A 16,051-nucleotide genomic window follows, 5' to 3' on the forward strand; every position below is an offset into this window, starting at 1 on the left:
TACAAAGCCACTTAAAAATCATACTCAATACATAATACATGTATTACTTTTCACTATTAATCAGAGCCTATGAAAAACATGGTATTGATATTGTAATACAAAAATTAGACAGTATTGTTTGACTTAGTCTTATAATAATAAATACTAAAGCTCCCTGAATTACAGAGATTCTTTCATTGATAATAATTTGAACTTCTCTGGTTATACTGCCGTTTTGTGGGAAGACAATTAAATGATGTTTAACTACATAAATGTTTCAGTAATTGCTTTCATTAAACATTTCATGTAGTTTATTATATTAGACATTATTACCTGACAATCTGACAAACCTGCACTCTTTAGTGGGAGAAAATGATATTGGATTGACAATTAATAACATTAAATCCCTAGTTTTACACAAAGTTGTCACTAGTGAAGATAGCTGAGAATACTATAATGAATTAAATTATATCCCCTCCAAATGTATATATTGGAGTTCTAACTCCAAGTATCTCAGAATGTAACCTATTTGGAAATAGGGTCATTGTACAAATAAGTTAAGATGAAGTCATACTAGAATAGGGTGGACCCTGGTGGCTCAGACAGTAAAGAATCTGCTTGCAATGTTGGAGACCAGGGTTCAATCCCTAGGTCAGGAAGATCCCCTGGAAAAGAAAATGGCTATGCACTCCAGTATTATTACCTGGAGAATTCCATGGACAGAGGAGCCTGGTGGGTTACAGTTCATGGGGTTGCAAAGAGTCAGACATGACTTAGAAACTAACACTTTCACTAATCAGATATGACTTAGGATACACATAGGGAGAACTTCATGTGAAGAAGGCAGAGATCAGGATGATGCTTTTATAAGCCTGAGCAACCTTAATTCCCCTCGCCCTATAACGTTAACATTTTACAGGTTCCAGGGATTAGGAGGGCTTCCCTGGTGGTTCAGCAGTAAAAGAATCTGCCTGAAATACAGGCGATCCGGGTTTGATCCCTGAGTCAGGAAGATCCCCTGGAGAAGGGTATGGCCACCCACACCAGTTTTCTTGCCTGGAGAGTCCCATGGACAGAGGAACCTCATGGGCTACAGTCCATGGAGTCACAAAGAGTCAGACACCACTGAAGCAACTGAGCATGCATGCATGCAGAGATTAGGGTGTACTCATCTTTTATAGGGGGGAGGGTGATTGTTCTGCCTACCACAGGATCTAAGGCAGGTTATATGGGGCTTGTAATAAGTCCATGTAAAATGATCACAGCAGAATTCTTCTGGGTTTTGAGATGAAACCATTTCATCTTTGTGAGATATTTTTTCTCCTTTTGAAAAATAGCTAGTGGTTTGACTAGCTACTGATCTCTGAGAGTGACTTCTTAACCATGGAGTATCAGGTGAAAAGGTTTTGGGAGACAGTTGCCTATGGCTCTCTCTGCACATCTCATTTTCAGGTCAATGTTCTGGACTCTCTTTTGGTGGATGTTTGCATAGGAAACAGCCTGAGAAAATAGAGATTAAGTGTCCCTGCAGTATGAAGATTGGGCAGTTCTGCTAACAGCCTCTTTAAAACACTAGGGTTTCCTCAGTGCAGGGTTCCTCAGTTATGACACAAGCACAAATATTGTGTTTAGCATCCACTTGGGCCCTGTGGAATTTTAGGGGCAAAAACCCAATGCACACATGAAGCTTTGTCTTTTTCACTCTGCCATGAGCAATAAAGTCCTTTGCCTCTAACCCAGGAACTGTGTATCTTCTGCTAGCAGCTAAGAAACTGTAGCAGGCTAACTTGTTAGCTTGTCAGAAGAGTAAGACCTCAGACCCTTCCAAGTGTATGAGTTTTGGTGACAAAGATGAGATGCTGACAGAGACACGCAATGTTTTCTGGAAGACGAAAGAACAATGCCTCTTTGTGGACTGGGTTAGGGGTCTGAGGAGCCTTCTCAGGATACAGTAGCGAATGCTCTCTCTCGAGTAGTGGGTGAAATGGGAGAGTCAGGGACTCTTCCTAGCTTACGTTTCAGCGAGGCTGAGCACCAGGAAGTAAGGTAGAAACAAGCTACCTCAGTGGTGTATGTGTCTTGTTGTTCCCTTTCTTCCAGGCAGGAAGAGAAGGAGTCAAGCAGGCTCTAAATCTAACAGAGAGCGTTGGATGTAAAAGCTTTAGAAGTTCTTTTGGCTGAATCATGATACAGTCACTCAAAACCGGAAGTGCCTTGTTGACTGGCCGCAAAAACAAATGTGCCTTTCTCGTGATCATGAAGGCTCTCTTTCTCTCTCTCCAACCCTGTTCCCTTGCTCACACTAGTCACCAACCTCAGCTACTTCCTCAGTATGCTGGGGAATACTGGAAAGGGAAGGATTCTGTCTCCCATGGTTCTGTTAGGTATGAGACCATGGTCTCCATCCTACACAGACCCAGAGGAGAAGGGGTGTCGGGATCTCACTGATAGGTTTGGGGGCAGGGATCAGATGGAGGAGAAAGGCTAATGAGACCCGGTGTGTTGTTTTTGCTGCTTCTACAAGTTGGTGTGTTATACACGTGTACTTACTTGTCGTATGAGTACCAAAGGAGCCTACCGAAATCTAGGAAGAGTTGCAGCTAGGGAGAAGTGCCAGGGCCACTTGCCACCAGAGGGGCTTCCTGATTGAGTAGGAGTGTTATTCTTCCCTCTGAATTCAAAGTTTTCATTATAGAGGTAACGTCTTTCTGTTTGTTAAGTCAGAAATTTCAGTCTCAATAGCCCAGATAAGCCCTGATGAGTTATCATATTTCTGCCACCAGGAGTAGCTAATCAATCCTGAGAAAACTCATATTTTCCAGGTAAGTCTTCTCAGGACTGAAAGGATGGATTCACAACGCTCAGTCCACCCAGCAGTCAAAGAACGACTGCTGTGTCTTTGGTTTCTCATCACCAAAAAGGAGGTCCAGCACCATATTGGGCACATTGGGTACTGGGGATGGTATGAGTCTCTGAAACTGATGTTTTTGACAACCGGAGCTTCTAGCAAGGGAGGCAGGCTCCATCTGGGAGTAGCCTTTGGGATTTTAAACTTGTGTCCTCCTTAGCATGCTGCCAGGCACACACCTGCAGGAAATCAGCTACTAGCTTACTCCTGAGCTCTTTGTCAAAACTTAATGCCTGGTCCACAGAGGTGTTATGGAACTCTGATTTGACATTTCATTTTAAGTGGTTTAATTTTGACTCAATGACTAGTAGTGGGAACAGATCAAAAAGCATTATTTATCAACTGGGAATTATACATTCAAGGATGTACCCTGTCTGACCCCAGTGGCATCTCAGTTATACATACAAAAGTGGCAGCTATTCTTCTGGATGAAACTTTATGCCTTACTCCTCGACAGGAAGCTAAGCTCCTGGCTCAGTGGAGACCTTGATGCTCAGAGTTTCTCCAAAATGCTTGGGCCTGGTTCACCAATGTTGACACTTTTTGAGCTACTGAGCAGCTGAATTCATGGTAGCCCTTGAAACAAATATATATTATGTATTTGGCTTTCCAGACCACTTACCATCTGACAGTGATGCACCTTTTATCACAAAAACTGCCTCCCCTTAGCTCCCCTTCCCCTAGGCCACATGCCTTAGGAGAACAATTTGGTCACTGAATGCAACAGTCCCCAGAAAGTGATAATCATTTTTCACCTGCTTCCAGGTGATCTTAAGAATGAAAATGATTGGGGATCAAACATATTTATTTTCAAAATTTGGACTTCCATTTTGAATATTATTGAGGATGACTCATCTTTCCTTTTCCTAACATTAATCCCAGGCTAGCATAGTTGATACTTCTTCCAGAAGGGAACCAGCCAGAAGAACGCTTATACAAATCAAGTTTAATTCTGGTTAAGTTTTATAAAAGTGACCTTGGCTGTCTTCCACTATCTCCTGGAGTTTGCTCAAATTCATGCCCATTGAGTCGGTGATACTATCTCACCATCTCATCTCCTGCCACTGTCTTCTCCTTTTATTTTCATTCTTTCCCAACATTAGTGTCTTTTCCAATGAGTCAGGTCTTCACATTAGGTGGCCAAAGTACTAGAGCTCCAGCTTCAGTATCAGTTCATCTCCAATGAATATTCAGGGTTGATTTCCTTTAGGACTGACTGGTTTGATCTCCTTTCAGACTCTCAAGAGTCTTCTCCAGCACCACAATTTGAAAGCATCAATTCTTCTGTGCTCAGCCTTCTTTATGGTTCAACTACTATGTATAATATAAATAAGATACAAGGATATATAGTATAGCACAAGGAATAGAACCAATATTTTATAATAACTATAAATGGAATATAACCTTTAAAATTGTGAATTACAATGTTGTACACCTGAAACATATAATATTGTACAATTATATCATTACCTCAATAAAATGCTAAATTATCTAATTAACTTTATCTCAATACATTTAGTTGATTGAAGAACTATTTTTTTGAGCTTTTATAATTTCTATAGCATTTCCTTAAGATTAAGGGAATGGAAAGTTGTATAAGACAAAGTCCTCATCTTAGAGCATTAGCAGTTAAAGAAATTTTTGTTATTCATTTAGTAAAGCCTTTCTCCTTTCCTCTAAAAGATTTGAATCTGAAGCAATTGCTGAAAGGACCATGGTTGGAATAATATTCTTTTGGGTAGCAAAAAGACAGTATTAGCCTAAAGATACTCTAGCACCAATAGACTACCTCCCCTACTGAACCACCTACATGCAGTTAAATATAGATATTAAGCTATAAAGTCATATTTAGTTTAATTTGGGGTTCTTTATATTCCTTACTGACAGCCTTATGAACTGTTCAGTTTCTTCTCTGAAAAGTTTGAATGCTGGTGTCTCTAAGAGCTTGAAATTTTAAACTTTGTATTCCTATTTTGTTTAATAAGCACTTTTCATAAACCATCATTTCAACTCTTTGCTCAAGAAAAGTAAGTTCTGTTATAACATTTCACCTAATTTTGGAAGACAGTTTTTAAAAAAGAGTCTCCAACAGGCAAGGAAATTATCATCTACTGCAACATTAACTGCAATGAAGTTAAAAATAGTAAAACTTATTCCATAAATTGGCATTTTCTTTACAATTCCTCCCAATGTTTTTCTTCCTTTGTTAACAATTTATGTTATAATTTTTTTTTAAATCCTCACAAAAGTGATATAACTGCTGCACAGTTCAGTTATAATAACAGCACAGCAAAGATTTCTAAGCATCTTGCCCTTTGTTCAAAATCTGTTTTTGCTTCCTGAGAGAAGGTTATTGTACAATAATTACACTCTTTGTTAGACCTTATGCATTTAATTCTGTACACTCTTCTCTGCTACCTTATTAGCAAAGAGGATGGGATATGACACCAGATTAACAGCAAGTATTGACAGGAACGAATCTTTAATAATTCCTGGCTTCAAACAGAAGCCCTGATTAGGACTAAAATAATTAGATTCAACTAATAAGAAGACTATAGGTAATATATCCAAGTCTCTCCAGAACTGTTTCTTCTTCTCCAGGATATGGACACTTTTAATAAGAAACATTTGAGAAAAGAAGTATTAAGAAGAGAGAGAGAGAGATGAATCATGAGAAGGACTTTATTTTTAATCCACACTGAACTTCCTCACTATCCAAATTCTGGTTACCTAAGCCGATCATAAAAAATAATGTATACTGTCCATGTTGTCCTCTCTATCGCCCAACTTTCCACTCTTCTTTCCCGTTTCAGTGAGTTCAAAGCTAATGATTAATCTATCTCTCAAACTCCCCTCCCATCCAGGCTGCCACATAACACTGATCAGGGTTCCATGTGCTATATACAGTAGGTCCTTGTTGGTTATCCATTTTAAATACAGCAGTGTGTAAACGGCCATTCAAAACTCCTTTGGGAGAGAATGGAGACATATATATGTACGGCTGAGTCCCTTCACTGTTCTCTTGAAACTGTGACAGCATTGTTTGTTAATCGGCTACGTCCTTGTTTAGTCAGTAAGTCATGTCTGACTCTTTGTGACCCCATGGACTGCAGCACAGCAGGCTTCCCTGTCCTTCCCCATCTCCCGGAGTTTGCTGAGATTTATGTCTATTGAGTCCGCAGTACAAAATAAAATAAAAGATTCTTTTATTTTAAAAAGGATGTTATCTCATTTTCCTCTATAATATTTCAGGAATTATTCAGTATTATTTTATCCATTTCAGATGAGCCCTAGTCCTCAACGTCAGGTGATCAATAAGCAGTTACTAGCCATACAAAAACTCATTTATTCAAATATTTATTGAATGCTAATTATGGGATAGACTCTGGTCCGAGGAACACAATTATTGGTGTGAAAGGGTGATAATAAATAAATACATTCAATCATAAAGCTTTCAGTCTAGAAGGAGATAGATGCTGATTAAGAAATTAAGGTGCTGGGATTTCCTTGGTGGTCCAGTGGTTAAGAATTCACTTTGCAATGCAGGGAGCTAAGATTCCACATGCCAAGGAGCAACTAAGCCCACGGCTAGAGAGTCTGTGCATCACAAAAGAAGGTCCCACAAGATGCAATGAAGATCCTGCATGCCACAACTACTAAGATCTAATGCAGCCAAAGAAATGAAATAAATGTATTCTTTAAAAAAGAAATTAAGGTGAAAAAGTCATAAAGAAGACCAGGGTGGAAGCATGTAATGGAGACCTAAACTATCATGGGACGGAACAAATTGATTTGCAAAAAGTGAGGAAAGGCATTCTAGTAAATGACATTTTTAAATGAATCATGAAGCCCTATAGAAGTTAGTGAAAGTGTTTGGGCATGAGAAAGGAAAGTCGGTGGAAGTTAAGACCAACAATCCTAACAGAGAAAACATATGCAAAGACTTGGAGTGAGCAAGAACATACTGCAGTCCATGAACTAAGAGGGTTAATATGACTGGAGCATAGTCATAGAACAAGTAGGGTGTTTCTTAAAGTGGTTCCTTCAGCCTCTATTCTAAGCCTTCTTTTCTTCTCATTTTATACTGTATCTGTGACTTCAAGGAACCATGGACTACAAGCAAACGGTTTACAATTTTAATTCTGTAGATAGCTCTTCTGAATTCTACATAGTTATATACTACAGTCCACTCAAGGCCTCCAACTGATTCAAAGGCAACTCAAATTCCAGATGTACAAAATCAGACTAATAATGCCCCCCTGAAAATTATCCTCTTCTAATGTTCCCTGTCTTTTTATTATCTCATCTGTTTTTTTTTTTTTCCCATTAATGCCCTCTTTCTATTCCAATATTCAATCCAGGGTACCATGTTCCATTTAGTTGTTTTTTTAAAAATTATCTAATTTATTTATTTGACTGTGTGGGGTCTTAGTTGTGGCACATGGAATCTTCCTTGTAGCATATGAAATCTTTCATTGCAGTGGGCAGGCTCTTTGTTGCAGCATGCAGGTTTCTCCCTAGTTGTGGTGTGTGGGCTCAACAGTTGTGGTGAGCTGGCTTAGTTGCCCTGCAGCGTGTGGGAACTAAGTTCCCCCAACCAAGGTTCAAACCCATGTCCCCTGTATTGGAAAGTGGATTCTCAACCACTGGACACTAGGGAAGTGACTCATTATCTTAAAGATCAGAAATGAGGCTTCATTTTGGACAATTGTCTTCATCTTCCTTCTCTACATTATTCAATGTGTAATCAAACATGTTAATTTTACTTCTTGCTCATCTCTTGAGTAAGTTAGTTTACCTCTACCTCCACCATCCCTACCTTAGTCTAAGCAATCACCCCCTTACCTTTGGACTACTAAAGACCCACTCCTTGGTTTTCTTGCATCTGTTGTCTGGTCATGCCATATTTATTCTCCACCCTGCAGTGTTAAAATTATTTCACACATTGTAGAGTACCCTTTCCTGCTTAGGATGGAGAAAATTGGAAAGACAATTATGCCCATCCTACAAAAATGAAAGCACTGGACAATCTGCAAATTCAAACTGACGTCTTTTCTTGAACTACTTATAGAGCAGAGGTCATAGGACAAACAACTAACCTGAAATCCAAAGACAACGAGTAATGCCACGCTACCTTATTTGATGTGATGTAGCTAAGGCTATTTATGTATTTGATGTAAGGTAGCTGATGCTACCTTATCTGAAGCAGAATCTGCAAAATTCCACAGTGGTAAAAATGATCCAGCTAGAAATTTTTAAGAAATTGGTAAAGGCTGACTATGGGCTAACACAAGGAAAAAAACTCCTAGGGGTGCAGGTATATGGGAAGAAAAAGAGTCTAGAGGAAACATTACTATCATGCTGTGGGAGGATGGAAACAGCAGTTACTTTCTTCATTGGCTTCCCTGGTGGCTCAGTGGTAAAGAATCCATCTGCCAAGCAGGAAACTCGGGTTCAGTCCCTGATTGGGGATGATCTCCTAAGAGAAGGAAATGGCAACCCACTCCAGTATTCTTGCCTGGGCAATCCCATGAACAGAGGAACCTGGCAGGCTACAGTCCATGGAGTCACAAAAGAGTTGGACATGACTTAGTGATTAAACAACAACATCTTCTTTAATGAATAAAGTTCTTAAACTGTTAAGGAAGCCAACAAACACTTTAGGGCACCATTAAAGTCTCATTCAAACTATGAGTTGACTTTGTTGTTGTTGAATTCACTAGGTTGTATTTTTATTCTTAGTGGAAATATGAGAGACCAGATATGTGATTATAATGGACTTCTAGTTAAAATGAGCTGTTTATGACTTGTAGAAATATGCTCTAAGAATACAAGCTGACTATTCATAAGCTTTACAAACAAGTCATTGCAGCTGGTGGAGGGCAATAGAAAAAAAAAAAAAATCCTCTCCTCCTGGGTTAGTGGCAGGAATATGTGCTGTCCCAGTAAGTAAAGCTGGGAGAATGGCAGGGATACAGAGGAGGAAGGCCACATAACCTGAGTCTGCAGACACAGTGCTTCCTAAGACTGAGGCTTCATCGCAGAGAAAAGCTCCATACTTCCCCCTGCCATGCAGAGTCGCTTCAGTCATGTCCAACTCTTTGCAACCCTATGGACTCCAGCCTGCGAGGTTCCTCTGTCCATGGGATTTGCAGGCAAGAATACTGGAGTGGGTTGCTGTGCCCTCCTCCAGGGGACCTTCCCCAGGGATTGAACCCATGTCTCCTGTGAATCCTGAATTATAGGCAGACTCTTTACCTCTGAGTCACCAGGGAAGCCCATACTTCCTTCTACTACCAGACTAATAGGTTTAGAAGAACAAATAGCAGCAGTATATGGTATAAGAGAAATAGGGGCACATAGAGAGAGCCACTCTGAGTGATAGAATAAAGGAGAGACTTCGACTAAGATTGAAATAGATACTGAGGAAAACATTCTGCAAACCAGCTCCCATTTTAAATACAAAGTAATTATAGAGGAATTTGAAGTTAGTGGTGCACTTATAATAACCACAATAGTAACAAATACCAAATCCTATTCAACTCTGGAAAAACAGAATCTAAATATCACACTAACAGCCTAGACCAAGAAAGTTCTTAGTCACTCAGCAGTGTCTGACTCTGTGACCCCAAGGACTGTAGCCCACCAAGGCTCCTCTTTCCATGGAATTTACCAGGCAAGAATATTGGAGTGGGTGGCCACGTCTTACTCTAGGGGATCTCCCTGACCTGGGGATTGAACCCACATCTCCTGTGTCTCCTACATTGCAGGAGGGTTCTTTACCCACTGAGCCATCAGGGAAGCCCAGAAGAAGAAAAGGCATGCCTAATTTGAGACATAAAATCTCAGCCTCTGCTATCCTAAATATGATGTTAAAGTTTAAACAAAAAGACTAGAAGGCATAAAAAAATCAAGAAAAACAGCACAATGGCAAAAGACAAAGAAATCTCTTTGATGTGAACCAGTCTCAAACATGAGGGCCTCACAGGTGGCTCAAAGGTAAAGAATCCACCTTCCAATGCAGAAGCTGCAGGAGATGCCAGTTCAATCCCTGGGTCAGGAAGATCCCCTGGAGAAGGAAATGGCAACCCACTCCAGTGTTCTTGCCTGGAGAATCCCCATGGACAGAGGAGCCTGGCAGGCTACAGTCCCCAAGGTCACAGAAATTTGGACATGACTTAAGCACGCACCAGACAACTAGAGACAGTCCTTATGCCTCAAAGACTGCTGAAATTATTCAGTCTAGCCAATCCTAAACTCGCCTGCCCTACCTCAGCTGTTCCTTTCTGAGGGACAAAGGCTTTTGCCCACAGTCCCTTCCTATCTCCTCTCTGACTCATTACTGACACCGGTGCTACCCCATGCGCCCCTCCACCCCCTGCCTGCTGCAGCATAACATGCCTTCTCCTCTTGAGAACTATGAGTGATAAGCTATCTTTATAGTGACAACTATCTCCTGATCTGTGAGTATTACTATTACCTCAACATTTTTATTACTACATTTTTTTTTTTTTTGGCTGCACTGGGTCTTCATTGTGGCATGCAGGCTTTTCTAGCTGTAGCATGTGGGCTTAGTTGCCCCACGGCAGGGATGGAAGCTATATCCTCTGCAGTGGAAGGTGGATTCTTAACCCCTGGACCACCAGTAAGTCCTCTATTACAGGATATTTTAGAACAAAACATCAACTAAGAATTTGAGTTGATATATCTCCAAGAAGATATAAGAAATGGCCAGTAAACACATGAAAGGATGCTCAACAAATTAGTCATTAGAAAAATGCAAACCAAAACCACAGTGAGAAATCACCACCTCACATCCACTGCAGCATTATTCATAATAGCCAAAAGAGGGAAATAACCTATACCTTTAGAATGGAATACTATTCAGTTATCAGTTCAGTTCAGTCACTCAGTTGTGTACGACACTTTGTGATCCCATGGCCTCCCTGTCCACCACCAGCTCCCGGAGTTTACTCAAACTCATCTCCATTGAGTTGCTGATGGGCCATCCAACCATCTAATCCTCTGTCATCCCCTTCTCCTCCTGCTTCAGTCTTTCCCAGCATCAAGAATACAACATGGATGAACCTTAAAAACATTATCTTAAGTGAATGAAGCCAGTCATAAAGGACCATATATTGTAGGATTCCATTTATATGAAATATACAGAATAGGAATATCTATATAGAGATGGGAATAAGATTAATGGTTGCCTAAGACTGGGGTTTGGAGAAGACAATGGCAACCCACTCCAGTACTCTTGCCTGGAAATTCCCATGGACGGAGCAGCCTGATGAGCTGCAGTCCATGGGGTCACTAAGAGTCGGACACGAATGAGCGACTTGACTTTCACTTTCATGCATTGGAGAAGGAAATGGCAACCCACTCCAGTGTTCTTGCCTGGAGAATCCCAGGGACGGCGGAGCCTGGTGGGCTGCCGTCTATGGGGTCACACAGAGTCGGACACGACTGAAGCGACTTAGCAGCAGCAGCAGCAGCAGGGCTGGGGTTGGGTGGCAAGTGACTGCTTTTGGGATTGGAGAAGAAAATAAAATTGAATCATGCTGATTGTTGCACAACTATGTGAACTTACAAAACAAACAAACAAACAATGAATTATACTCTGAAAGTGGATAAGTTATGTAATATATGAATTATATCTCAATCTGTCAAAAATACTGGTGTAGAGATCCTTTCACCATCCAAGTGAAGATGCCAAGTTCTTACCTGCAAATATTAATTCGATAGGCACCTACACATAAAGAAATAGATATGAACTATCAGAGAGTAGCAGGAAGATAGTATAAAAAAGGGATCAGTAAATTTCATCACTTTGCTGATTCATCAAAGTGAATTTTTTTAAAACCCTGAATGTCCTATTCAATACTTCTGAGTACATTTTTATTGTATTTATCATAATTGCAGTTTCTAGTATATGTGCATTGTAAATAGCTCACTTTTCTGTGGACTTTGCTATTTCCATTGGCTTTGAATGTATCTTAATGGTATTATAAAGCTGTGCAAAATGATTAGGCCATTTGCAGACAATGTGCCTATTTGGTGGGTAGAGGAAAGAAATACAGAAGAGAGGAGACCAGAGAGCAGCGGGAATAGTAATAGCTTAATAACTTCACTAACATTTTTTATTAGGGTTTCCTATGCTTTAGCAATCACCAGTGTGTGAGATTTTTGGCAGTTGACACTAGGGCATGGGGAAAATGGAATCAACCAAATTCCTAGCAACTTCAATGACCAAATTTTAAACATAATCATTCCTCTTTTTCATTTATGATTGTTTACAAATGTGTGGGCTTTCCAGGTGGCGCTAAGGGTAAAGAAACCGCCTACTAATGCAGGAGATGTAAGAAATGCATGTTCAATCCCTGGGTTGGGAAGATCTGCTGGAGAAAGAAATGGCAACATGATCCAGTATTTTCGCCTGGGAAATCCCATGGACAGAGGAGCCTGGTGGCCTACAGTCCATAGCGTCTCAAAAAGTCGGATACAACTGAAGCAACTTAGCACACATAAATGTGTAACAGTTTCTAAGAGGTTAACTAGACATTAAGTAATTTGATTTTTACAATAATGGGGAAGCTAGTATTTTGCATTTATCAGTGGTATATTGTTTCCTCAAGGACAGTTTTCAAGGGCAATAGATGCATCTGAATGTCAGCTGAGTAACATGCTAGAAGGTCATCATAGAGATGCTTCCTTCTAAGAAGAAATGCTGAAGACATTTCTCTGAGGATTTCAACTGTGCTTTAATTAATGTGCCTGAAAAAGACAAGTATAATTCAAATGAAATCTGGTAAAGTTGTTTAGATGTGTGTCTGAATAATCAAAGAGGAGAAACCATTGAGGCTGAAGAAAAGTGAATTTCTCTTAAGGCAGCTAAAAAAATTAATTGCCAACTGCATTATTGTGGAGCATTTCACAGTTTCAGAGAAAACTTCATATCTAGTTATTTGGGAATGCCTTTTCATATTTCAGACTTCCCTGGTGGCTCAGACGGTAAAGCATCTGCCTACAATGCAGGAGACCTGGGTTCGATCCCTGGGTGGGGAAGATCCTCTGGAGAAGGAAATGGCAACCCACTCCGGTACCCTTACCTGGAAAATCCCATGGGAGGAGGCTGGTAGGCTACAGTCCACAGGGTCACAAAGAGTCAGACACAACTGAGCAACTTAACTTACTTTACTTTTCATATTTCAGTTTTAAGTTTTTCTTCCTGTCTTCACCCAGCTCCCTGGAATAGTGGGCTGAGATTATGCAAAATTACTCAAGTATACATTCAAATTTGTGATTCGGAAAGTGTTTAGACTGTAGTGGCAAACTGGAATTTTTAGAACAGGTAGACTGATAAGGTATACTTTTATAAAATGCATGATATGTTATAAGTGAAAGTGAAATTGATCAGTAGTGTCTGACTCTTTGCGACCCCATGGACTATAGCCTACCAGGATCCTCCGTCCAGGGGATTTTCCAGGCAAGAGTACTGGAGTGGGTTGCCATTTCCTTCTCCAGGGGATCCTTCCAAACCAGGAATCGAACCCGGGTTTCCCGCATTGTAGGCAGACACCTTACCGTCTGAGCCACCATGAAAGTCCTCCAAGATTTAATATAAGTCCTCTTACATTAAAATAGGAAAAACACTTTTCTTGTAAAAGAAACTATACAGAATAAAGTTTAGCAATATCTTTCTGACCAGGAGGTACATTTAGGAGATGTTAAGAGTCTCTCACAAAGGAAACACTCTTAGATCAGAACACTGGGAGGTTGTGTGTATAGAATTCTCAATTCTGTCTAGAGGGACAAATATCTTTAAAAGTTCAGAAATGCTGAATTAATGTTACTTATTAATTTATTAATATTGTAAGTTTGAATTTTCACAGGTCTTTTTTTCCTTCAAGATAAGAGGTATATATATACACAGAGACTACATAATTTGGTCACAATAAATGAGAGAGATTTTCTTAAAGTAATTTAAAACAACAATCCTCTCCGTCTTCCATCTTCATAAAACATTTTCTATAGCGTCTGTTATGATATGATGATAACAATATGGTAAAAAATTTTTAATTAAGTGTTCATGGAGTATAGTTGATTTACAACATCATGTTAGTTTCTGTGGTACAGCAAAGTAAATCAATAATACGTATACATATATAAACACTTTTTTTAGTTTTTTTGTCATTTAGGTCATTATAGAGTATTGAGTAGAGTTCCCTGTGCTATAGAGTAGGTTCTTATTATTAACAGCTATCTATTTTCTATATAGTAGTGTGCCATGGGGCTGCAAAGAATCAGACACAACTGAGTGAGCACACACATACACGTATGTCAATCCCAATCTCCCAATTTACGCCCCCCTCCTCCTTCCCCTAGGTTACCATATGCTTGTTTTCTACATCTGATTCTATTTTTGTTTTTTAATAAGTTCATTTGTACCAATTTTTTTAAGATTCCATGTATAAGCAATATCATATATTTGTCTTTCTCTGTTTGACTTACTTATGGTAAACAGTTTCTATTCCTTCAAGTGGTGGGGGGCAGCTTCCCAGGTGCAGTGGGTAAAGAATCTGCCCTCCGTGCAGGAGACACAGAAAATGCAGATTAGGTGAGGTTTCCAGATTAAACCATGAATCTAAAAGAATCATAAGTACCTGTCCTGTTCAACTGCTTATATCTGGCAAGAACAATACTTTAAATAATTCAGACAGGCAAAATTCTCACCAATCAAAAAACTCTAGAGAAAACATGCCCATACACAACTATGGCTAATAGCCTCTACTATCTATAAATGCTCTTTACCCTGGAATCATGTAGAAACACATTTCTTTTTACTTAATAGAAGATAATCTTTCAAATAAGATCTGTGACAGGCAAAATTCTCACCAATCAAAAAACTCTAGAGAAAACATGCCCACACACAACTATGGCTAATAGCCTCTACTATCTATAAATGCTCTTTACCCTTAAATGGAATCAATTGATGTACTGCTTTTGAAACACATTTCTTTTTACTCTGTGTTAATAGAAGATAGAAACCGGCCACCATCTTTCAAATAAGATCTGTGTAAAAATATTACTAAATTTTTAATTAAAATCTAAAATACTCTTAATAATGTTTTAATAATGTTTTATTAAAATATTAAAATTTTTATTAAAACTTTTTAGAATTAAAGAAGTGCCAAAAATATCCTGTTAAAACCTCATTTTAGAGAAACACATATAGGCTCAAATCTAGATTCTTATTGGATGTGTTATTGTAACTCAGACTCTTGTTTTAAATGGGGAGTAGTCATATCTATAGCAGAGTTGTTGCAAAGATTACATGAGACAAAGCAAATAAAGTGTCTATCATAAGCACTCAGAAATGATAGCTCTTATCAATACCTAGATCAAAAGATGTAAGGACCCCTTAGGTTCTTTCTGCTCCCTCTCTTCTCATACATGTGAAACTGACATCCACCATATTATTAGGTAATTTGTCTACCATGATCCAGTTCAATGATGACAGCCAGTACTAGAATCTTAGCCTCCTAACTCCATTCACCATCCTCCATCTTCCCCAGCTCACTCAGAAGAATTCCATATTCCCTATGAACTCATAAAGATCCCCCATGAACCCACCTACCTGTCTACACTCATCTCCCAGTGTGCAGCCCACAGTCCACAACCCTTAGTGTTCAAAATACCATAATGTCTCATGGGATTTTGCAGCCTCCCAGCCTCCCAGACCTCTGTCCTGGGTAATCCCTCCCCTAGAAACTCTTCCTGACCTTCCTCCTTCTCCAGGGGGACTGCCCACTCGTTCAACCATGCTCTACTGTATTTTTCTTCTTGAAAGATGATTAAACTTTTATTTTAAACATAGGTATAAACAAATTTTAATTAAGTAAATTTTCTAAAGTAAAATTTTGTTTTGAATGATGACTTCTATTATTAATACTTTTAAATGTAATGCTATTTTCTTCTTTTATTTAATGGTCTACATTTTTTTTCTAAGTTAAAGGAAAGTATTTTTTTTTAATTGGAGGATAATTACTTTACAATGTTGTTTTGGTTTCTGCCATCAGTCAGTCAGTCAGTCAGTTCAGTCGCTCCGTCGTGTCCGACTCTTTGCGACCCCATGAGTCGCAGCACGCCAGGCCTCCCTGT

The 16,051-nt window shown here is 39.4% G+C and overlaps 1 non-coding gene across 1 annotated transcript; it reads left to right on the top strand.

Moving 5' to 3' along the window:
- Positions 1–12,883: 12,883 nt before the first annotated feature.
- On the top strand, positions 12,884–12,955 carry TRNAC-ACA. The gene has a single exon. It is a non-coding gene; the product is annotated as a tRNA-Cys (tRNA).
- The last annotated feature ends 3,096 nt before the right edge of the window (positions 12,956–16,051 follow it).

The sequence above is a fragment of the Cervus canadensis genome, chromosome 21 (genome assembly GCF_019320065.1).
Source record: "Cervus canadensis isolate Bull #8, Minnesota chromosome 21, ASM1932006v1, whole genome shotgun sequence".
In the NCBI taxonomy this organism is placed as follows: domain Eukaryota; kingdom Metazoa; phylum Chordata; class Mammalia; order Artiodactyla; family Cervidae; genus Cervus; species Cervus canadensis.